Below are 26,098 nucleotides of genomic sequence, written 5' to 3' on the forward strand. Positions count from 1 at the left end.
CAAGCCACCTCAGGGTGTGTATTTTTCCAATATAACCATTAGTGTGTTTCTTGTGATTAGCCTTGGTTACCGTTCAGCCATGCTGCTTCCCTTACTATTCTCTCTTTCCTCCTCTCACCCCTTTGCTTTGTTTTCCATTCTTTTTCTTGCCATTTGCATTTCATTTTCCTTTCTTTCAGTCAACTCAGGTTTAAACTTCATGCCTATCTTGTATATTTCTCCCTCGCTCTTTCTCCCTCACCTTCACGCTCAATTTCTGCCTTCATGTTTAACCCGATTTGTTTCTCTGTCAATGAGATTCTCCTCTTTTTAACCACATGAACCCCAATGTCCCTATTCTGGAAATATGTCATAATAGGCGAATGTAGCATATCCTTACTATAAATAAGTGTATTAGCTAAACATTGTGGGACTAGATGATCAGAATATTTTTGGTATAAGGAGTGGAGGAGGTGTGGTATAAGGAGAAAATTACACTGATGGACAATATTTAAAGACTCAGGAGACTTATATGTGCACAATGTATTTGAATATGAAAAAGTAAATACTGGTAAAATAAAATAAAGCCACATGCAGTTATGGCCATAACAAAATTACAGTTCAGTCTAAACTCAATACAGCCAACCAATCAATGATCCAATCATGAACCAATCAAGAGAGCAACAAACCAATCAATGATCAATAATACAAATCATTCCACAATGTTCTTGATTTGCTCAAGCCAAGGTAAGGCATGCCTTCCCAGTGATTCAAAGTGGGGCGTGGTGGACAAGTGTGTGTAAATTAATGGGGTGTTGGCAGGACAAGGAGGATTGTTGTCATTTAATTGGGATAACTCACCATCAGAAATTCAGAATTCTTCTTCATACTCATGGGGTTAGGGTTGATGTTCCAGAAATATCTGGCCTGTATTTACATAAGGCCACTTATATGAACTATAAAATGACTGCTTAACGACCAACCAACAAATGTGCTCCTTGGAGCACAGGTCTAACGCCAGGCCGGGCTGCTTACCCAGGGCCCGCAAACTTTGGTCATAGCCACATAGAATGGGATCTGAAAATTCAAACTTATACATCTTGATCACATGACCCACAGAGATAATGTGTACCGATCAGTGTGAGATCTGGTGAAAATCTGTTGGAGTAGTAGCGAAACGTCTGTTTTGAAGAAAATGCACTATGGCAGAAAATATAATCTGTCACAAACATGGCCTATAAATTACATCATGATCCAAGGAATCCAGGTGGAGAAAGATGTTGATTGTACAACCTACGGTTCAAGAGTTATAGGCCAAAATGTGAAGTGGGCTGTTGTAGCGCCACCATGAGGAGAAAAAAAAAGTTTGGGTTGATCGGCCACGCCTTTAGCCTGGCGGTGACAATGGAACATTGAACAATAAAACATTACAATAAACATTATTTCAACCTCAATGCTATGTTTAACAATAGGTCACTCACCAATTCAGCAATTGCATTTCAGTCAATATCAATACTGATAGTCCAGGCCTACAACAGTTCTTCTGTGTGTGGGCAACAACCAGTGTTGATTTCATCGACTAAAACTATGACGAAAAATGTTCGTCGACTACCTTTTTTCACAGACGAAAACTAAATAAAAACGAAATTACAACTAAGCTATGATGACTAAAACTAAGACTAAATATATTGACAATTTCGTCAACAAATAAAAACTAGACTAAAATGTTAGGGAGGGACTAGTGGAGAAGAGATCGAGTAGAACTAAAAGACAAGTCATTTTATGTTTGGGTCCACTCGGGTGTTGCGCTCTGAAAATAGCCGATTTACAAGCTCACAACGCTTCACTTGTAGATCGGCTATTTTCAGCATGCAACCAAGTGTAAAATCAGCCATTACGACGCCATCAAGGCACCGCCAAAATACATTTTAGTCGACTACATCAACTGTAGATTTAGTTGACTATAACCTTATGATATTCAGTCGAGGAAACTAGACAAAAACTAAAACATTTCAGATGACTATACAGTAGAACTAAATTGAATTTTATTCAAAAGACTATGACTAAAAGTAAATCAAAATTTGCTGTCGAAAACAACACTGGCAACAACATTCACCTGAATTATAGGCCTAATGCTGCCTTTATCCAAGATGCCACTGGTAAGCCACTGATTTTCAGGAATGCATAGACAGTGACCAACAATGAAAACACTGTTTAAAGGCCTTTTACTTATCAAACCCACCCTCAGTGCCTGGACCTGGATTATGTATGCCTTTTGTTCATAAGTATAGGGTTCATTCAAGTGGCTCAATCGGTATGTTTTCAACCTGATATTTACCACTCATACTGTGTGTGTGTGTGTGTGTGTGTGTGTGTGTGTGTGTGTGTGTGTGTGTGTGTGTGTGTGTGTGTGTGTGTGTGTGTGTGTGTGTGTGTGTGTGTGTGTGTGTGTGTGTGTGTGTGTGTGTGTGTGTGTGTGTAACCTCTTGTATCACATAACGGTTCATTACCATAATTGTGGACATTAACCCTGGCAGGCTGACTGGCTGCTTACAGCTATAGTCTGATCAATGACTTGAATTGATCTGAAACTGACTGATGCAGAATAGAGGAGCCCTGCTCTCTGCTCTTCCCTGCTGCTACTCTGTTATTGACACATTCTGTATTGACCACAGGATGTGTGTGCGCGTGCGTGCGTGCGGACATCTGTCAATGCAGTGGAGAATGTTGATGCATCACAGCTGGTGGAAGATAGACGTCTCAAGGTGAACAGCTGCACTCGCGACGACTACGCGCCACCCAACCGCCAAGACAGCATATGTTTACACATCATCAGCATCAGCGAAATATCTTAATATCTGAGCACACTCTGGCTGGAAACAATCCTGGAGTCGAGCAGAGAATGGAGCTGAATTGTTTTTTCATTTCATTAAAAGTCATTCTAGGTCAGGGTGTCAGATTGATGGATGGTTAACCACTTAAACCATATATAGTTGACTGGAGCCCGCCAGGGATCTATTCTAGGATACCTTCTTTTTTCCCTCTACACAAATTTCTTTGCCGAAAAAGGCTGATCGTGATCGTTGTACACCTTGATGAGCTTGTGTTTTTGCAGAATGTTTGGCTGCTACGTATGACATGCTCAAAATAGGGACGCTACAGGGTTCATGTGGTTAAGAAGTGAGTGTGTTGTTTATTGCAATTCCCCAAAGAACGTACAGTGAACTTCAAGAAGGAACTGTGGTTCTAAAGGTCATGAAATGCCAAAACTACTTCAGACATTCCAAAATCACTCTGAAGAACAAATTAGGAAGATCTGTGAAGACCTGTAGGAAAACGATGATGGAACAGCAGGCTGACCTTCCTGTACCACCTGTAGCTGACTAGGCTGCTGAGAAGACAAACGAGGTCTGTAGGGATACAGCTCATCCAATTTCCAGACACTCCCAGTCCCTTTGGGTTGGAGGTATAGATACCCCAGAATCAAAACAAGTAAAAACACATTTATTTCCTTGGCAATAACGCAATTAACAACATGAACCCTAGCGTCCTTATTTTGGGCATGAACATTCTGTGAAAATAGGTGAACATTCGGCATCTACATACATACAAGATGCGTTGTGAGCTTGTAACCAAATGGACCCTACAGGTCCATCCGGTTGCATTTTTGTACATGTTACACATACATATGCTGCCGCGGGAGTGTACAGCACAAACGTGTGTGCGTGTACGAATGTGCGCCCCTTCGGCCATGCAGTTCGTCCATTCGAGCAGGCATCCAATCCTATCCTGTCTGTCTACCCAGGGAATATCACATTTGTCTCCATTTCTCTCCCATTATATCAGGCATGAGCACGGTGCAACAATAAAAAAGGCCAATGGTTATTAATTATGGGGAAACGTATTTCACCAGCCAACCAACCAACACACGCACGCACACAAAGCCCCATTCAGCACCGTAGTGGGGCCATTAAGACCCTCCGGTGTAATTATTCCTGAGAGACCAGAGAAGAGGGAGAGAGAATGGAGGAGAGAGAGATGGACAGAGAGAGATGAGGGAGGGGGAGTCGGGGGACACTTATTTCTCTCTCACACACACACACACACACACACACACACACACACACACACACACACACACACACACACACACACACACAAATGAGAGTGAGAGTGAGAGAAGAGGAGAGGTGAACACCAGCTCCATAACCACACATTCACAGCACCACCTCTACTTTCTCAGAGGGAATTCAGACTGCACAAAAGATTTCTCAACAACTTCACCTGATGCACTGTTGAAAGCATCGTAACAGGTTGCATTACAGTTAGGTGTTGCTGGTCTACAGTGTATTGACCCCAAGGCAAGGCTATATGGACAATACTGCCAAAACTGCAGAGAACTGCTACCTGTATCTCTGAACTTCCACCTACTGAGGAAGTCGTCCCCAGTTGTTGCATCAGCAAGGCCCAGCACCCAGTATTAGTATTAAGGACACCACCTAACCAACATGCACTGTCAAGATCATTATTCTTAATTCCCTTCTCGCACACTTTAACCAGCAAACACAAGATGTCTGGCTCTCTGGTCCCTACAACAACCTGGCCAACGCTCCAAGCAACCTAAACTCATTCTCCTTCCTGGCTCACAAGCTGAGGAATGATCCCATCTTGGGGTCATAGTTTAGTAAATTGCTGACATAGGTTGTCAGAAATTGATTCCTTTTCAGGTCACAATACTTTTTACTATTATGTCAGAGCAATTGCAAGTTAAACTCATGCAAAGTTCATTATATTTGCCAAGTCTAAAAACAGAACAGCTGAAACAGCGTTTCACTGTGATAGTGCATGCCCATTTGAAACAGTTTCATGCCGAGCCATGCTTGTACTGCATGGCTATTGGATCATTTTAGTCCACGCACTCACCAGCGGATACTGATCCGTGTATGCTGGGTCTGGAATATGAATTGTCAGTCTGGTTGCACCGTAACGATGCCATCTTTAATATATTGAATAGTGAAAATAGCCACTCTATAAGCTTCACAACGCATTGAGCTTGTAGAACGGCTATAATGACGAGCCCAAAAGGTCAGCTATAATGACATGCCCAAAACAGGGATACCAGGTTGAAAGCGGTTAAACTCTGATCGTGCACTTCGTAACTTGCTCTGGATAAGAGCGTCTGCTAAATGCCAAAATAGTAAATTGTTACCATCAGGCAAGACTGCAGCATACGAATACAGACCTGAAGGTCTAACAACATCTTCTTCCCCCAGGCCAGTTGTCTCAGTACACTCAGCTGACTGCACTTTAACTGTTGTTCTTGTTCTATTGCTGCCTTATTCCGTGTGCTGTGACTCATGTGTGCTGTGTGATTGTTATCCAAGTTGAAGTGTATGTTCCTACTGTTAGGATGACCTGGCACGGGGGAGGTGCGACAAAGCATTTTGCGGTTTCTTAAACCGCTGTCTTTTTGTAACATATGGCAAATACGCAAGGAGAGGGGAGAGGAGAGGAGAGGAGAGGAGAGGAGACACAGGGAAGAGAGAAGAGGAAAGGAGAGGAGACACATTGCACTCACCCACACCCCGATACAAGAGACACACTCTACCAATGGAAATATCCCTTTGTTAAAGGTTTCATGACCAGGGGTCCACATAACTTTTTAAGTCTAGTACTCAGAAGAGCACCTGGAGATGTGACTTGGTGCGCACCAAATAAATGGTCCCGTCCCGTTTTGTCAAAGGGGGGGGGGGGGGGGTGGGTGGGATTCAGCACGGTGCCCACCGGGACCGTTTTGTCAACGGGGGGGGGGTTGCTGCACGAGGAAAAAGGACGCTCTGCTTCCAAATGTCGCCGTTTTTGCAACGTTTTTTTTTCCTCACGCCGTTTGGTGAACCCCCCAAGGTTGGTGCCCTCTGCTGCGCTGCTTTTATCCGCCAGATTGGGACGTTCACGGCATATTTTGCACCATTACGGTGCGTTCATCATCGGTGACGAGTGCCTCTAACAGCCGCTGCTGGCTGCGTGCACGCAGCGAGGCAATGCGAGGCGATGCGATGCGAGGCAACAATCACACAATCACGTGCAGCATGCGTCCCCTCCCCCTGCACCTAATGGCTGTACATGGGGCTGACGCGTGCTTTAGCGTGATTGTGTGAGTGTGGCTTCAGGAAGTAAATTCCTAGCCTCAATCTCCAGGCTTTTAGTTTTTAGTTTTGCTAAAAAATAAAAGCTTGGAAATTCCTGTCCCAGCTGTTGGTACGCAAAAGCGCCTCGCGTCGTCTGATGTGCCGCGCATTTTTTTTTGTTGGGTACGCATGCGCACCAGTTATGTGCACCCCTGTTCATGACATATTTCTATTTTTTTTGGGGGGGGGGTTCTGACCTCAATTACACCAAAAAAAAAAGAACATTCAGTGGATTTTCTGCGGTCTGGGGTTTTCTGAATAATTGGGCTCAGAAAAGTGCTGTGATTGGCCCGTGGACTTTGACGTCACAGACCATTAATCCCGCCCCTCCCCTCTCCTTCTCCTTTGGGGGGCGGAGCAGAGGCGATGATTGACAGGCAAAATCCCTCAACAGCGGCAAAATAAAAGCACATGAATAAACTAAATGATTTTGGGTCATATAAACTCGACCTGTTCTCAGCTAGCTATTATTTCATAACATGCCTCAGTTTAAAGAAAAATCCATCTTCATTTTGTTTGCTTTACAAAAGACATTTGAACTACCTTTTGCTATTGCTATTTTGTTTTTCATCCAAACTCTGTGTCGTTCTATAATGGTGTAATTTCCATGCCTTTCAGGAACTATCTGCTGAGCTCTGTGTGTGAAAACCAATTCAGTCAGACAGCTTCAGCCAACAATTTGTTTTTAAAGGAGATTAAGGCACTCACCTGCAATACAATATAGCCTAATAAAGGAGCTAGACGGAGCAATTTGGCTGCTTTCTTTGAAAAAGAAAAACAAACAAACAAAAAGTGTTCTACTCTTTCCCCTCAGCTTGCATTTCTTAACACATTGACTGACAGAGTTTATTCATAATTTACTGCATTGACTGCCAGCTATTTGCGTGTTTTTTTTGTTGTTGTTATTTTGTTATTTAAATGCATTTAAGTTTCTCAGGCCATGGTTTTAAACACCTACGAGAATCGACCACCAGAGAGCAGCAAAATGACACCCTCGATGACTCGCTGACCCCCCCCCCCCTCCCCCCCCCCCTCCCCCTCCAGGCTCAAACAGTCAAAACAACATAACCCGGATGTGACGTCTTCGACAATCTCTGATCGGCCTAAAAACGATGTGATACACGACGACGATGCCTAATCGTCACCCGAACCAAAGAAAATAGAAGTGGAGCTATCCGTTTGTATTTTATACCGTGTGAAAAACCGTATTTGATCCGCATTAGCGCATTTTTCAAGCTAAAACCGGAAACCGGAAACGGAAATCGTTGAAATTGCTTCCGGGTGAAGCGGAAGTGACTCGGAAGCGAAAATGATCTCGGAATGTAAATAAGACAGCGTGATCGTCAGGCGCGCGGGAAGTACTTAATAGCCAGGGGGGCTGAGCGTCGGGGGAATCCGCCTGACGCATGCTGCGTCCCGTCCGCGCGCGATTTTTTTGCGGGTTCGGGTCGAAAAATGTGCGGGTTTGGGTGGGTTTTGGCACTTTATTTCCTTTACTTTATTTCGGTTTTAGGGTTAGGGTTAGGGTTAGGTTAGGGTTACGTTATTTAATTATTTTAATTCAATTTAAATGTAATAAAACATTTTTTTTTTCAATCCCTTCCCATCATCAGGGGGGCTGCAGCCCCCGTAGCCCCCCCCTTCCCGCGCCACTGGTGATCGTCTATTAACTAAATTAAACATTAGGACGCAGATCTGCGTCCTAGATTACTCTGGCAGCCCACGGTTGGATCTATTAGGACGCATATCTGCGTCCCTGGCAGCGGATGTGTTAACTTGGCAACTTTCTGGTGTACATCTTATGAACACCTTTGTTCATCTGTTTTCAATAGAGTTTAATAATCAGTTCCAGTACAGTGCCTGTATATTGCAGTATGAGTTTTTGAATGCTGTGCTGTTGATGGTGGTCTTGTAAGAATTTAAGCTTATGCTGTTGTTGTCCCCTGTGTACGTCACCTAGAACACCAGCGCCACCTGAGCATCTAAAATGCAATTAAACACCCCAGATCAATGTTCTTTTATTCTCACCACTGGGTAGAAACAATGTGAAATATTCACTGCATGTCGTCTCTCGTTCCTTGGACAAGGGCCCTAAATGACTTCCAATTCAGGCTTTCGCTTGCCTAGGGCCCTTGAATTGTTTCCAATAGACTTATGAGAGTCCCGGAGGCTGATTTGCCTCTCTTGAGGTGAACTTAACCCTCTGTCCCACTGCGCTAAAGGCACCCCCACTGGCAGTGTCTCACTGGAAACGCCACGAGAGAAGCCTCTCTCCTACTGTATGTATTCATGCTGTTGTGGCGCTCGCGCCACAGCGAGGGAATTGCCACCAGCACCGGAGACAACAATGCGAGAAATTTGAACAGCTGTGTAATTTAGCCTGATTTCCCTCTAAAGCCAAATGAGGAAAAGTCCTGAAGCTAAAAGGGTTCAGGTTTGTTTGTAGCTACACGACTTCATCTCTAAAACAGTACAAGACAAAAAGCTAATTTCCATAATTATGTGAGAAGGTACTGTTCCTTCCAAGGGAAAAAGAAGCAACATTTTGACGCATGCACGTCGTGTGCACGCGCGCGCGCACACACACACACACACACACACACACACACACACACACACACACTCACAGGTATACTATGTATGTCTGTATATCTGAACAATCCACCTACTGTATCTTTCAATTATTGATGTTGTCTATCCCACGTGATCACATTTCAATGTTGATTTCTTTGTTTTAGCTGCTGCTTCCAGGCATTCCTGTCGGCTGGTGATAAAAATAAATGGTTGTTTATATGAACACATGAAAGAAACATCAATTAATCTCTGGCCCTCCCGTGCCTAACATCCATTTGTTTATGCGAGGTTTGTCCCCTGTGTGTTGGTATGTGAATGTGTTGTGCCTGCACGTGTGTGAGTTAGTGTGTCCATGTGTCGTTTGCACACACGGACAATGGGTGTGTGTGTGTGTGTGTGTGTGTGTGTGTGTGTGTGTGTGTGTGTGTGTGTGTGTGTGTGTGTGTGTGTGTGTGTGTGTGTGTGTGTGTGTGTGTGTGTGTGTGTCTGTGTGTGTGCATTGTGTCCGCCCCCTATTTCTGCATGCAGCGCATCAGCAATTCGCTTGTTTACTTGTTCGTTACGAAACCATTCTCAGCATAAAAACTTTGCGGCTGCATACCATTAGCCCATATACAAACTTTAAACAGTGGAAAGAAACCAACAACTGCATAATAGCCCATTAAGCCTCTCCTCCGATCGATCTATACCTTCCATTTATGGATTTTTTAAGTTCATTTACTTGGCATCCCATCAAATTTGAACTTCTCAGACGCATTCCTGGATTATTCTTGCCAACTTACCTCGAAGGCTTCTACGTTGTGTTGAACAGAAGGCTAGCAATGCCCTGTTACTCTGTTCATATGCTTCCTCGGTTAATCTTGACGCCTTACGTCAGAGGGCCAGGTGCTGTAAGCTTAAGGCTTGGATTGAATTAGTTATTTCATGGAACATGCTTCAGACAGGGATTCAATGGTGGTGTACAACGGTTGAAAAGCCCGGTTTACGAGTTGTATGGTCAGCATTTCTATAACGCCTTTTTATCCAAACAGCTTTAGGATGTCATTACATTCACCCATTCACACACCAACAGTGGAGGCAACCATGCAAGGAACCAACCTCCGGGTTCCAAGACGGCCTCTCTACCTTGAGAGCCACCGCTGCACAAAACCAAAACCATTTTTTATTGGAATAGGACATGTGGACATGTGGTTGGATAGAAAAATAGCAATAGGCAGGATCAGAGAGAGCCACTCTGAGAGCCACAACAACAATACATCTATACAGCTAATATAATGTGGCTATAGGGCTCTGTAGCTCTTGGTTTTGGCTGTTAATACAATGGACCTACAGTATTATTGTAATCTAGCTTCGAATGCTATACTGTAGATCTATAGCTATAGTGATCTACTGTGTATCGTTTGGCTGTCGCTGCTATACAATACATAATTATGTGGAGAAAAGGGAAACCTTCATTTTCACCCTTGGTATGGGAGATGTGCTGAACTGCTTCTTGCCATCTTCCCATGTGGGGAAAAAAAGAGTCGCTCATTGTTTAAAATCGCTCACCATTCAAATGTTGTCTTCTCTCTTTTTTAGATATTTATTGGGGCTTTTCTGCTTTTATTGACAGTACACTGTAGAGAGGGAGAGAGAGACAGAGAGCGACACGCAGCAAAGGTCGTCGGGCCCGGGAATCGAACCTGCGGTTCGCTGATAGAGCCTATATCTGATATGCGCCTTAACCGCTAGGCCAGTGGCGCCCCCATGTGGTAGATTTCTTAGTGTTAATGAAGACTGTACACATGTAACCAATTTGGTTCCATACACCAGCGGTTCTCAAACATCCCTCTACAATGTGACGCGTTGTGTGAGCTTGTAGATCTGCTATTTTTGAATAGCCAAAGTATACGATAGGATTAAAGTGGTTCAACTGATTTGGCTGGGGACCCCCTGGAACCCCCTCAAGGACCCCTGGGGAAACTCGGACCCCACTTTCAGACCCACTGCCATACATTCTTTCAGAGTTAAATGGACAATGATTTTACTGTGTATCAGCTGTTTACTTTTTGCAAAGAAGTTGGGAATAAAGGGAGCGGCTTTCCACGGGTCACAGGAAGTTCGCTGCGGACGCCACTCCAGATAAGGTCACCTTCCTGTCATAACCAGAGATGGAAAAATGCTGCATCTATGCAATTTGACCCTTTGATGCTGAGCTTATTGTCTATCTATGTGGCGTGCACACGTTTATCACATGTGCATACACACACACTGTGCAAAATTCCCCCTTCCCACCAGTAGGTGGTGTTGTGTGATACAATGTATGTCATGTTATTTTCAGTCAGGCAGAGTGTAGGACACCTAAGGGGCCTTTGCTTAGTCTACAAGTAGGTGCTGCACCCTTTGACCTACCCTTTTGCATCAGACAGGCAGATGCAGTCAGATGAGTGAATGCTCATGTAAGTTTGTTAAGCACTATTTATTATTTCTGTCACCTGTGGATGTTTATTTAATTCTAGCAGCTACCCTTATTTTGCTAGCTGAATTGTTTGTTTAGCACATGGACCATGCTAGCTGAATTGTTTGTTTAGCACATGTCTGATCACTAAGCTAATGCTAGCCTATATATGATGTGCCTGTATGTTATGTGATTGCTTACAGTGAACCATTGTATTCTTGTTTGTTATTATCTACAGATACTACTATTCTGACTTGTACCTGTGTGTGCAATACTATATAAAGAACTGTGAACTGCCACCCTTGCTCTCTCTGTGAACTTTTTGACCGAAGGCCGCTGTGGATGAGGAGACTGGCCAGTCTATAGCTCTGAACAGCTTCATTCTTTAATACACACACACACGTGCGCGCACACACACACACACACACACACACACACACACACACACACACACACACACACACACACACACACACACACACACACACACACACACACACACACACACACACACACACACAAGCACACGCATGCATCCTAACTATCATCACCAGTCATTGCCTAAATGATTGCCATGATTTTGGATTTTTAACCACTGATGTGGTTAGAATGTCAAGAATCACATTTGTGTTGTTTACATGTGTAAAGAAGTGGGTGAAATGTGTTTTCACGCAAGCTTCATCATTTTGTTTGTTTCTCAGAAAGGGAGAAGAAGAAAAAGGAGGTGGGACGGGGAGAGCTGGGAGACATTTTTAACATTAAAGAACCATGTCAAAGAGAACAAAAACAGTCAATGTGCAAATATGTCTTCCCTGTGTATTTTCAGAAGCTGCAAGCTTCTCTGGTAAACAGGCAAATACATACAGACTGGACTGGCAGGACCATGTACCTCCCACCATGTTTATTAATATCAAATTGCATCGCTCAAAGTAATATACAGTACATGTCGCACCCAATGTGAACGCACCAACAACCAGGAAATGCATATTGAAGAGAATGTGAAACTTCTTGATAATTTATGTAATGTAAAATGCTATTTGTTGCAGCTAATGTAATTTTGTATTGCTAGAAGAAGTGCTTAAAGGGCTAGAACGCTTTGGTAGAGGTTTAGCTTGCCATGATGTAACTCCAAAGGTGGGCGAGAAAAAAACAAAAGGTTGCTCCATTGATTCGAAATAGATCATTCAAAATATTCTCCTCATTGACAACCGCTCTGGAGGCTCTCTTTTAGCCCTTAAAAAAACAAACAAAGCCGATTCTGTCAGTATGTTCTATACCGTCAGAATCATAGACTGTATAAATGAGATGGACAAACCCCCTCCGCTGCTTTCTACAGACCGAAAATTACGCCTTTGCTGCAAGACTGTAGGTCCGGCATCTTTCAATACGCGTCAGAATGAGTTCAGACCATTATTGGTTGGGTAACTTGTCAATCAAGAGCGGGGGGCGGGGAATGAATGCTATTGGTTGTGTAGCGTGTCAATCAAATCATCCCGCCCCTCCTAGAGAATAGCCTACTTTATCGTCAATTTTATAATAAATAGAACCATAATTTAGCAAAACGCATATCCTGATGATTGAAAGGAGACTTTAAACTAGCGACTGGAAGCATATAGAATTTATGACAATTTTTATTACAGTAAGAAAATCTAGTCTAAAGTTTGTCAAAAAACCCATTCACTTGCGCTAAAATAAATTCTTTCTGAACTCACAGGTCGGCGCAGGGTAAAACAGTGCCACTCTGGCCATTTTGTCGGCCTCATCGTAAATATCTCAGCCTTGCCCCTTGGTCAGAATCAGCTTTTTGTCTCCGCCAGGCCGTAAGGCAACACATAAAATGTATGTTGTATCACAACATACATTTGTTGTTTTTCAGAAAACTTACAGGATTTCTGAAGGCGTTTTTAGAATCGGCTACAGGTCTAAATAGAGGAGCATATTTTAAATGATCAATTTCTGGTCAATGGAGAAATTATTTTAGATTTTTTGCCCACCTTTGGAGTTACATCGTGGCAAGGTAACTACACCCCAAAGTGATCTTGCCATTTAAAAAGATTGCTACAGTAGTTACATTTGGCAAAGCAGACAGATACTGTGAGAGTACTTGGGTACTGGTGAGCAAGTGGGTAGTCCTTATGGTATGTCCACATAAATACAGCTTAAAAAAGAAGGGGAAAGAAGAAAACAAACAGGATATACAGCAATGTAATACCCAATAATCATTCTGTAGTGATGGTGATAAGCCTGTGGTATTACTTCCCTACCCTTTAGACTTTGCTCTTTTGTTTGTTTACATCCTTATGAAATCATTTCTTGATCCTCTGATCCTCTGCCTTGGAGGCCTTTCATCGTCTTGTCTATCCATGTCTTTTACACACACACACACACACACACACACACACACACACACACACACACACACACACACACACACACACACACGCACACACACACACGATCTTAAGATCAAAGGGTTTGTCTGCCTCTTAAAACTCAAGTAGTTAAATTTCATCTAGAGTCAGACACCCTGAGCAGGCCTTAAAGTGAACTGTCTGATGATATTTCCACTGCAATGCCTGCTGGAGAGGAGAGGAGAGGAGACCCATTGAAAGAGAGAGTCAAGACACTCTTTGAGCTCGCTGCGACGCAATTGTGTGGTTTATGTATTGCGCGTGCCGTGCTTCATCAAAACCTTGCATATTATTATGAGGCTTCTATGTTTGGAACTACACAGTAGGGGATTGGTCGCCTGCATGGAACACGTTACTTCTGAATGCTTCTTGTTCTTATCTCTGAGCACACCTAAACCCATTCCTCGGAGTGTCGTAACTCTCTCTCGATAGCTCTGGAGGAAAGGAGTGAAGACTAGAGGCACAATACTTGGCTTCCTCTGTCATATCATTCTACCTTTTGCCTTCTTTCTTCTGCTCATGATCAACATCACACGTCTCGCTCACATAAGCATCCTCTGAACTCTCACTTCCTGTCTCTCTTTCTTTTTTTCTTCCTCACCTGCTCACATAAGCCAAATTCCAATACCGAAAATCTCGGCCACTCGGTCACTCCGACTTCGAACCGGAAGTAGTCGCGGTCCAATTGTTCATGTGCTTCTTGGAGGAGGTGAGTGGAGTCGAGTGGAGGAGGCGAGGAGGCTCTCCACTTCCGCATTGAGCGAGTGTACATCAAGTGTATGCTCGACCACTCTCAACAGCTCCTCCGCGGCAGACTTCCGCATCACGTGTACACTTTTTTTTGTTTTTTTCCCCTTCTCCCGTGACGTATACATGGTCCTCCTCCTCCACATGTGCCGAAAACACCGGCCGCACCCCCCCCTCGCCCCCGCCACTCACTCGTTTCGCATCTCGCACACACACACACACACACACACACACACACACACACACACACACACACACACACACACACACACACACACACAGTGTAAAGTAAGTGAAAAGACCGCAACAAGCCACTGGCTTTATTGCGTTGTATAATATAAAGCATAATACAATTATACATTGTAAAATATATTGTGCACATTTATTCTGTCTCAAAAGCTGATAGTTTCTCTTTGTGCATGCCTCAATGCAGTGCACGGACTACTATAAATGACTGTGACAAAGTTATGTTAACATTGTTAACTTCTGGGACGAAGAAAAAGAAACAACGGGTGGAAAACGGAACGCTCGTCCTAAAACACACTGCCCCATTTTTTTTGCAGGCCGAGGATTAGACCTGGGGCGAAGGTGTTTTAGGACGAGAGGTGCGTGAGCAGCGCAATGGAGAAGAAGGACCTGCCGATATTTCCTTTTTGCTTGTTATTGTTTGATGGCGAAACAATCATGACCGGTACACATGGAAGAAGACCCTTCACAGCTAATAGAGAATTTTACATTTTAAGAATCTGTTCAGATTTGAATGAGTATGGGTATAGTTAAATGTGAAGCTGTTTCTGCTATAAATATGCATCCACCGTTCTGCGCGCCCCTCGGCTGCGACGTTTCCTTTTTGACACACATCTACACTTCATGGAGTACATTTTTGTACTGGGGTTCTGGGGACTGTACGAGCAAAAAGAGGGACAGGTCAGGATTAAATTCATAAATGTAAGTTTGCTCATCCTGGCGCTTCATTCACTATTTCAGGAATAAATGGCCTTGCACAACAATGTTAACTATAAAGATAACGATGTGGCCATCCACATTGAGGAATTGTCTATTCTTATATTCTGTATAATTCTATACCTGAATATTATTCTATGCATGTATATTTTCATCCACGGCTCTGGTCCAGCTGTGTGAGATGTCATAAGTGATCGCGGAATTTGCCGTCGCTTTGAAATGACGCTGCTGAGTGCAGTCCGATCCTTTGAGGGCAGCCGCTCGACCACTCGTCCTCGCAAATAATCCTCGGCTCCTCGCAGGGGCGGGGCTTAGGCGCGAGTGGAGGAAGCGAGGAGAGTGAGCGAGTGACCGAGCTTTGGGGAATGGAATTTGGCTATAGTCACTCACTCTCCCCCTCTATTAACTGCTTGCCTACTAGTATAGTCCCTCACAATCTCTCTCTCTCTCTCTCTCTCTCTCTCTCTCTCTCTCTCACTCTCCAGTCCTTATATGTGTTAGTCATACAGTACATCTGACAGAATGCAACACTCCTCTTCTTGTCACTTATTTTCCTCCGCTCTCTCCATCTAGCCTCTCTATTTCTCTCTTTCCCTCTCCTCTGCGTTGTTGTTCATTTGGTAATTTGTCGACGGTTCCGCCCACACCTTTCATGTTTAAGCACATTTATATGACTCCATTTTCCATGGGAAAACATTTAGGCGTGTGTGTGTGTGTGTGTGTGTGTGTGTGTGTGTGTGTGTGTGTGTGTGTGTGTGTGTGTGTGTGTGTGTGTGTGTGTGTGTGTGTGTGTGTGTGTGTGTGTGTGTGTGTGTGTGTGTGTGTGTGTGTGTGCGAGCGAACAGGATGCTTGCTAAGTGCTCTTAATGATGGATCTTATGACTTACTGTATATGGTTTGCAGTGCCCATTCTTCTCTCTCTCTCTCTCTCTCTCTCTCTCTCTCTCTCTCTCTCTCTCCTTGGAGTTGAGCAATGTGAATCATGACTATCGTCAGTGTCGGACAGAAACCATGTATCGGATGGAGAGAGAGAGGACTTTTGTCCAACCAAGCAACAGCAACCAATGGGTGCGGAAGAGGGGCAGGATCACGGGCGGGACTTCGCTGGCCCCAGAGCCTTGTTTTAGAGAGTTGCGTCACCTAGGTTGCAGAAAACAGCGCCGGTCACGTGGTTCAGGGCTTTGTCACTATTCGCCAATAGAAGGCTCTGTAGAAGACTGGCCGATGAAGTGAACAGAGGTGACACAACTGTCCTTATATGGCTCTGGGTCAATTCGCTGTTCCTGCTCATCGGGCTCCACCTCTACCAGTCACATTCCTCCACTAGCAGATACAACCCCTGTGTCTGCCTGTTGTTGTACTGTGTTATTTGTAGACACAACAAACAGGTTTTCATTGTCACTTACAGTATGTACATTTTGGAAATTTCATAGGCCTGTTTTTTTTGCCACTCGTAAAGATTGTAAGGACTTTCCACACAATGCAGCACCTTGAATTCCTGGTTTGGTCTGCCTTATTTACACCCTTTTACCCATTTGTTTTATTTTACTACTTAATGTTATATTATCTCGCAAGAACCATAACAGATCCACTGGAACTGTTCTTTTCATCCATTTCCTGAAAAGTAAGGTGTTTGGACATGCAAGTGTCTGCCCGACAGTGAGAATATAGTTTTATAGTCGCTGTCTTCTCGCCACTGCCCTTCCCCTCTCATTATCTCTCAAGCTTGCTCTCTCTCTTCTATCTACCTTACACACACACACACACACACACACACACACACACACACACACACACACACACACACACCTTGTCCTGTGTTGATAAAATTGATAACTTTCTTCTCTCTCTCTTTGTTTTTCAGATCATCAGACAGCACACATCCTGAACTGCCTTCCGGATAATGAAAGAGGTAGGCCTTCCACCTTTTCTCTTACAGACTGTCTGTCTTTAGTAAAAAAAAATCCATAAAACACAGTAGCTGACTGTAGTTAACATACACTGTAAAATCCTCTATTGTAGCCACCGCTGTATGAAATCAAACAACTGTCAAAACTTACATCACATACAGTATGAATAAACCATAACGCTGGCCTTTGTCCAATGTTATGAAAAGCGCGCCGCTTCTGTGTTTGCCTCCAGGCAACAGGGTTTAGTAGATGCAGAAGTAAATATGTATACGTGTGTGTGTGTGTGTGTGTGTGTGTGTGTGTGTGTGTGTGTGTGTGTGTGTGTGTGTGTGTGTGTGTGTGTGTGTGTGTGTGTGTGTGTGTGCGCGCGCGCACACGTGCGCATGCATGTGTGTGAACTCCACTTGAACCATGAGCAATCATGGATGATGGATTCACAACCTTGGCCGTGGCCTTCCGCAACACATGATTGGATGGATGGATGGAGGGAGGGAGGCAGGGACAAAAATCACAGACAATGGGAGTGATTATGTGGAAAGATTGTTGGATGACTACAGTAGATGACCAGAATGTATATGGATGGATGAATGATTGCGAGGACAGGTGAAGGAATGGATGGATAAGTGGATGGACGGATGGACGGATGGATGGAACAGTGGGGGAAACGGCGTGGCAGGGGTTGGAGGTCAGTGATACGAGGGGGACGGCTGATTGCACAGATGCATTATGGGACCATACAGGTGGCGGGGTGAGTGATTGAAGCTGAGGGTCACAGGGAACTTGTATTTTTAATGGTTTACTGGATTTTAGCTTAGATAGATGACATTGTTATTGTAACCAGCAAAATAAAAGCCTTTTTAAAACTTCAATACTCAATGTCCAAACAAATGACGCCAGGTTGGAGGTGGCTAATAACCTGTGACCACTTACCCTGTCCCCCTGCCCTCTGTTAAGCCCCTGGCAGGCCAGTATGGGGCTGCGTAATGGATGCCCTTCCTCCATCAGATTAGACTGCACATTACGTGTAACTGTGTGGCCAGAGTAATGACAGCACATTACACTATCAGATAATAATGGACCCGCCACATTCTATTATCAGGAAGTAAAGCCCTGGCCGTTCATCCATGCTTGTCTTGCTTTGGGATTCAAACAAGCGAATTCGACCGTAATGGGCCTCCCTGGATGATAAGGGCAGGGGATGTGTCCTCTTTATGGAACGCAAGTGAGGCGCGCTTCAATAATGGAGATGCTAATGGAGATAAACTGTGGTTGATACAAAGATACTTTTCTTTTAAACCTGTTCATGTCCAGGGAAGGCTTTGCTGTTTTGCAAACTGTTGGTCACTGGGAGCTGCCCAGTACGACCACAGTCTTCTACTGGTGGTCACTGGGAGCTGCCCAGTACAACCACAGTCTTCTACTGTTAGTCACTGGGAGCTGCCCAGTACAACCACAGTCCTCTGTTATTGATCACTGTTATTGGACACTGGCCTAGTCGTTCACTTTTTCTAAGACACACCTCAAGTCCTCCTAATCATTTCAGCCAAAATAATATACACTTTGTGGGTTTATAGATGTTTTCTTTGGAGAACTGCTCGTCCAACCGACTTCCCACTCGGCACATCACTCCCTCGGGTCCTTGCCGTTACGCAGGCCGAGTTTGAAGTCGACCGGTTGGGCGGTTCTCAAGATACGCTGGTGTCACACATGCACGCATATTACCTATGTATGCACAGATATTTCGCAAGTTTATGGTAGGATAATAATTATGTTTCGTAACATTTTATCCAGACTGGCAGAGTTGCTGCTTGTGACTTCTGGAAACTTTACTTGGAGAGTGCGGCAAAGTGTATCCATCTATAAAAGCACAAGGCTCTCCCATCGATTTCCAATAGTGTCTTTTCACTTCCTTAACCCATTTAGACCGGGAACGCATCTGTGTCATTTCTTTAATTTATTTGACTATTGAAAAATAGCAGATATACAAGTTAGTAGCGCGGCACCGACTGCCGCGCTATATGAGCTTGTAGATCTGCTATTTTTGCAGATCTTTGAATGTATATTTTTAAAGCGAACATTTTGAACTGAAATATTTGCTTCTTGGGATTCTACAAATGTCTAAATCCTAACAGTTTTATTTTTGAAAAAGCATATGTTGCTATAACAATATCAGTGGTTCTCAAACTTTTTCATGTCAAGGACCCCCAAAATGATATGTATTTGGCCGCCGACCCCCATCTCAAAATATTTAGTTCCAGGGACCCCCAGAAGCAAAGATTTGAGTTATAAATGTTCGCTTTAAAAATATATATAAAAGATTTGCTCACATGTTCAAGTTTTTTTTTTTTTAAATAGCAGATCTACAAGCTCATAGCGTGGCACTTGGTGCCGCGCCATGGGCTTGTATATTTGCTATTTTTGAATAGCATAAAATCATGGTTGTAGCTATACAATCTAAAATGACACAGATGCGTTCCCGGATGGAGTGGGTTAAGGCGGCAGCGTATGCTCTAATAGGCTGCCGTTAGCTCCTAAAGGTTACTCCATGCTGATGCATAGCAGCCTCGCCCTGCCGCACAGCTAGACACAGTGCCACTGGCTATAATGAACGGCAAGTCATTCGACCGATACAAAATGGCTGACTGCGAGGTGTGTGTGTGTGTGTGTGTGTGTGTGTGTGTGTGTGTGTGTGTGTGTGTGTGTGTGTGTGTGTGTGTGTGTGTGTGTGTGTGTGTGTGTGTGTGTGTGTGTGTGTGTGTGTGTGAGTGTGTCTCTCTTTTCTTTTTGAAACACAGCCTCATGTTCTCTCACCTCTTTCCCACCATGCTGTTCTCTCTTCATCTCTCTCTCTCCATCAGCTAATAATAGCTTGAGTGCACCAGCCCTTTATACGAGCGATAAAAATAATGGACTGCGGAGATAGTTGGAGAGTGCTTAAAGTGTGTGAGAGTAAGAGTGTGTGCTGTCCTGTGTTGCTTTATTGGGGTGTGTGTTTGTGTGTGTGTGTGTGTGTGTGTGTGTGTGTGTGTGTGTGTGTGTGTGTGTGTGTGTGTGTGTGTGCGTGCGTGCGTGCGTGCGTGCGTGCGTGCGTGCGCGCGTGTGCGTGTGTGTGCCTCTAGAAACCTTATATCCAAAACCGTTCCCTGAAAAACCTTTCTGGACATTTAAAAAAAAGAACCTGTGTTCCAGTGGATCCATAGTTATAATTTAGTCTCAAGCTCTTCTTGAAACTTTTCATTGGTTTAACTGAACCATTTTCAACCTGCTGTCCACATTTTGGGCATGTCATTATAGGTGAATTGATATTTCTAAAATAGCAATAAACTCTACAAGCTCACATCACATCATATTGTGACATGTTGTGAGCTTCTAGATCAGCTATTTTAGCTACTTTCGCGCAACAATGTGCAACATAAGGCATTTATGACGAAAAACATATTGAGATACACCATAAGGTTTCTGCTCAGCAGTAACGATATGGATGGATATGTGTATATTCTGTTGGCAGATTCAACGGTGTGTGTCTGTGCACTGTATTTGTATGTTTGTGTTTGTGCACTGTATTTGTATGTTTGTGTTTGTGCACTGTATTTGTATGTTTGTGTCGGGTGGAAACCTTGTATCTTCAAAACCGTTCCATTTTTATTATTTTTAAAACATGTTTAAATTGTGACAATAGCAAGAAAATATCTACAAGCTCACAACGTGTCTCATCGCGAGCTTAGATCTGCTAGTTTCCCTACTTTTGTGTGACACTATTGTATGGTGAAGTAGAGCATTGATTTATGGAAAAAGATAAAAAGTTGAAATATGGAGATACAAGGTTTCTGCCCAACAACAACTTTATAATAAGAGGGCTTTACAGTATATAATAGCTCCGCTCTGCAGTGAGGGGAAGACTCAAACTTTCGCAGGATGTGACTCACTGTTTTATGGAGTGAAGTCATTGACATTTAATGTGCAACTGTACAATAATCTTCCGTTAAGAGGTTTCTTGAGCATTGTCATCATCGCAAAGCAGTGGGGAGGATGAAAGTGTTGGTCTGTCCGTCCAACACAAACAATATATCTTATACTATTGGCTGGTTTGCTGTACATGGAATTTGCTGCATATCTTCATACTCCATAGAGCAGTGTTTCTTATTTTAAGGACCCCCAGTTTTTGATACGATTTCAATTTAACGATTGAGAGTGTACAGATGTAACCAAATGGACCCTTGTGATCATTTGGTTAAATTTGTATACTTGGACTTGCAGTACTGTAAGAGTCCATTTGTTTCCTAACTAGCAATCATTTAGCTGGGGACCCCTTAGAACCCCTCAAGGACCCCTGGGGGCCCGGACCTCACATTGAGAACCAGTGCCGTAGAGGATAACACTTACTGATTTTGATGACCCAATGACCTTTCCTCTAGTGGAAAGGCCAAAACTTCCACTTGTACTCAATATATCTCAAAATGTAATGCACATACTGTCATGAAACTTGGAGCAGCATGACCTCTAGAGTTTAGATAGACTTTTAGACTGTTTTAGATTTGACACGGCCATTTGACACCCAGTAGGCAGTCAGCATCAGGAAAAACAGCTTGGAGTGCCTAGTGCAGTGTGGTATTGTACCCTATACCAAGATTAGCTTTTCATACTGGTCGTGTGTTACCGTTCAAACATGATCAAAACCAGAAGTGATAGGTAGTCTGCGTTTTGCATGATTTGATTGACTGACTGACCCACAATAAGACAATGAGTGGTGCAACTTTGCACCTTGCACCCAGAAGTTTAAAATAACTTATGCATGCGTAATACTGTTAGAAAGTTGCTCTGTACCCTAGGAAAACAATGGTTTTGCAGGCGCCGCTTGTGGCCGCTTCCAATAACTCAAGCTATTATTAGCTGATGGAGAGAGAGAGATGAAGAGAGAACAGCATGGTGGGAAAGAGGTGGGAGAACATGAGGCCGCTGTACAAGCTCACAACACGTGAGCTTGGCTATTTCGGCTATTTCTGGCTTGCAATACTGTTGTACGACTAAGCATAAATCGCAAGAGGGCGAGAGAGGGACAGTTGGCAGGCTGAATCCCAGAAGAGAGAGTGACCTCCTGGTTCACCCACTTCCGGGATCTCCTGGGTACCCACCCAACAGGGGACAGAGATGAGGAAGAGATACCTGCAGTTCTCACAAATCTTGAAATTGGCGATGGCCCCTTTACAGCTACGGAGTTTGCCACAGTGAAGTCCACCCTGAAGCAAGGAAAAAGTCCCGGGCCGGACGGTATCCCCCCAGAAGTCCCTAAAAACTGTGATCTCGACATCATCATACTGGAGATCTGCAACCAGGCTCTGATAGATAACATCAAGCCCGACATATGGTCCCTCTCTAACATCATCCCGGTTCCAAAATCTGGAGATCTGTCTAAGCCAGACAATTATCGTGGCATTAGCCTGACCTGTGTCATAGCAAAGATGTACAACCGCATGATACTAAACCGGATTAGGGACGCCATTGACCCACACCTGAGGGACAACCAAAATGGCTTCAGAAAGGGAAGGACCACCGTAGGCCAGATCCTGGCCTTAAGGAGGATCATCGTACCATTTTCCCATTAGATAGCCGACCCCCCCCCCTGTTCTTGTACATATCTCCCCCCCCCCCCTTTTTTATTTTTTTATTTTCTTTTGTTGTACATAGTATTATATGTATGTATATATGTATGTATATATATATATATATATATATGTGTATAGATATATATATAGATATATAGATATATATATATTCTTGCTGTTTTTTTTATTTTCTTTGTGTAATGATATTCGAACTGTGATGCCACTATATATGTCTATGAATTGAATACCAAGGCCCTCATTGGAAACAAGTCCGCAAGGACTTTTATGAACGGACCTGTTAGACAAAGTATTTTAAATGTAAATGTGTTGTTTTACATTTTTTGCCTAATAAAATATTCAATCAATCAATCAATCGTGGAGGTGAAGAAGAACAACTTGACAGCAGTGCTGTGTTTTATTGACTTCAAAAAGGCTTTTGATTCAATAGACAGAGGCATAATGCTGAAAATCCTCAAGGCTTACGGGGTCCCCCCGAATCTACTCCGGTCCATAGAGGCCATGTACAAGGGCACAAGAGCCAAGGTGGTAACCCCAGATGGCATCAGAGAGGAGTTCCAAATCCTAGCAGGGGTGCAGCAGGGAGACACTCTTGCCCCCTTCCACTTTGTCATAGCTCTGGACTACGCGCTCAGGAAAGCCATCAACGGGCGGGAGTAGGAGCTTGGCTTCACAATTACACCAAGGAAGTCTAGAAGAAACCCTGCTATAGTTGAACGGTATGTCAAGAGTATGGTGCTCGAATCTCCCTCGACTCATAAAGCTAAGCCTATTCCAGGCCACTGTGGAGTCTGTCCTCCTGTATGGCTGCGAAAGCTGGACCCTGACACCCACCCTGCAGAAGTCCCTGGATGGGTGCTACACCAGAATGCTACGAACTGTTCTGAATGTGGACCAGAACATCCACATTACCAACAAGGACCTGTACGGGCAACTGCCGAGGCTCAGCAAGAAGGTAGCAGTCAGGAGGATGAGACTGGCCGGCCACTGCCACAGACATCGGGAGCTCCCGGCCAGCAGGCTGGTCCTGTGGGAACCAACGCGCGGGCATCGATCGCGAGGACGTTCCGCGCTAACGTATGTGGACGTCCTGAAGAAGGATGTGGGAGCTGAAAGCTCTTCGGAGCTGGCCGGGTGTATGGAGAATCGGAAGGATTGGAGACTCCGATGGAAGCTCGTCTGAGGACGACTGAGAGAGATAAATCAAGTCTTGTTAATGCATACAAGCCATATTCATCACCCACAAGCATGTACTGTATGTGTGCATAAATGACACTGGCCATCAAACTGTCATTAAGTCATTAAGTCATTATGTATGAAAGCTGTTGATTCAGGCTAATGTTGTTTTTTGACAGTGCCACATTAGTAACAGTTTCAGATAAACGGTGTGCTGAACCATTATGTCTACGATGTTAATCCCATAGTCATCTTGCTTGACTTTGAGACCACGGCTATTAGTCATGTTTATCTAAAGTGCAACATGTGTTTAATTGGCTATAGCGTCTTCTGTCAACATCTGTTGACACTTGACATGGCAGCATATAGAGAATGCTAAATGCTACAGCAGCTGCAGTGGGGATTCTAAAAAGCTTTTAATTAAATGAGAGGATCCGGTCACTTAAATTACAAAGGAGGAAACAGCCTTCATTATAACGAGGCAAATGCCAACATGTTTTGTCCTCAGGACCAAGGCTCATGACATGATTGTATTGTATTTCTGGCATACTGTTTTTGTAATATGGCTTTTAGGCTTTGTCAACAGAAATTAGATAGGGCAGACAAATAAATATACAAAGAAAAAGGCTGACAATGGCCGGTGCCAATAATCAAAATAAATAATGTACTATGGCCAAAATAGGCTATATTTACATCTACAAGTTCACAACGTGTCGCAATGTAGATCTGCTATTTCTGCTTTTTTATGTTTGAACATGTAGATGAATTCATACAAATGAATGAAAACAATACGATTAGGCAAAAAAAAAGTGATTATCTCAAATAATTGTGATCAGGCCATTATATAATAATTGTGACGGGCCTACTCAGGAGGACCAGACCTGATAACCAGGAAACATGGGAACAGTAGAAGAGAGTGCATTTGATACAGGTCACCTTGGTTTTTATTCCTTGTGCATTGATTGACTGTCATCGTAGCTGTTTCCGTCCATGCTTCTGTGAGGTCAGTTCAACCACAGATAAACAGGATCATCCTGTTTCCTCACCTCCTCTCATTCTCCGACTGTTGTAGAGCTGCAGCTATCGATTATTTTCTTAGAATAGAATAGAATAGAACTTTATTGTCACATCACATGAATTACAAGTAAAACAGTGGGTGAAAAACATTGTAGTGCAGCTTAAAACAACAACAGCAGTTGAGAGTGCAAAAAGTGCAAAAAACTTTAAGATCGTTTAACTTAAAAAAAAAAAAAAACATACCGATACACTCATATTAATAAATAGATCAGAAAAACAATAATTAAGTCCAGTGTGTCCAGAGTGTACAGCCAGTCCTACACTACTGCTTATTTAGCAGTCTCACTACCGTGGGGAAAAAGCTATTTAGCGTCCTGTTGGTGGTACTTGGGATGCTAATAAATCGTTTTCCAGGGCGGGGGTTTCTGCAGGCCTTGAAGAGTTTATGGCTGGGGTGGTAAGTGTCTTTGATAATCCGAGCCGCTTTGGCAGTGCATCTGTTTTCGTAGAGTTGTTGGAGGGATGGCAGTTCACCTCCTATGATGCGCTGGGCCGCTTTCACCACCCTCTGCAAGGCCCCCCTGTCGAGTGCAGTGCAACTGCCATACCAAGCAGTACAGCAGTACAATAGCACGCTCTCGACCGTGCTGTTGTAGAAGGACCTGAGGATGGTGGGGCTGACACTGAACTTTTTCAACTGCCGGAGGCAGTGGAGGCGTTGTTGGGCCTTCTTTGTCACGTTTGTGGTGTGTGTTGACCATTTAAGGTCTTGGGTGATGTGTACCCCGAGAAACTTAAATTCACTGACCCTCTCCACCGCTACTCCATTGATGTAAATAGGGGCGTGCTCTCTCCTTGGTACCCTGTAGTCCACAATCAACTCCTTGGTCTTCTTAACGTTGAGGGTGAGATTATCCTCCTGGCATCGTAGAGCCAGTAGTCTGATCTCCTCTCTATACGCAGTATCATCGTCGTTGACAATCATGCCCATGACTGTCGTGTCGTCCGCATACTTGACCATGATGTTGGAGCTGAGCTTGGTCTCGCAGTCGTGGGTATAGAGGGAATAGATATC

Source organism: Gymnoscopelus microlampas (assembly GCF_963454915.1).
Source record: "Gymnoscopelus microlampas genome assembly, chromosome: 8".
In the NCBI taxonomy this organism is placed as follows: Eukaryota; Metazoa; Chordata; class Actinopteri; order Myctophiformes; family Myctophidae; genus Gymnoscopelus; species Gymnoscopelus microlampas.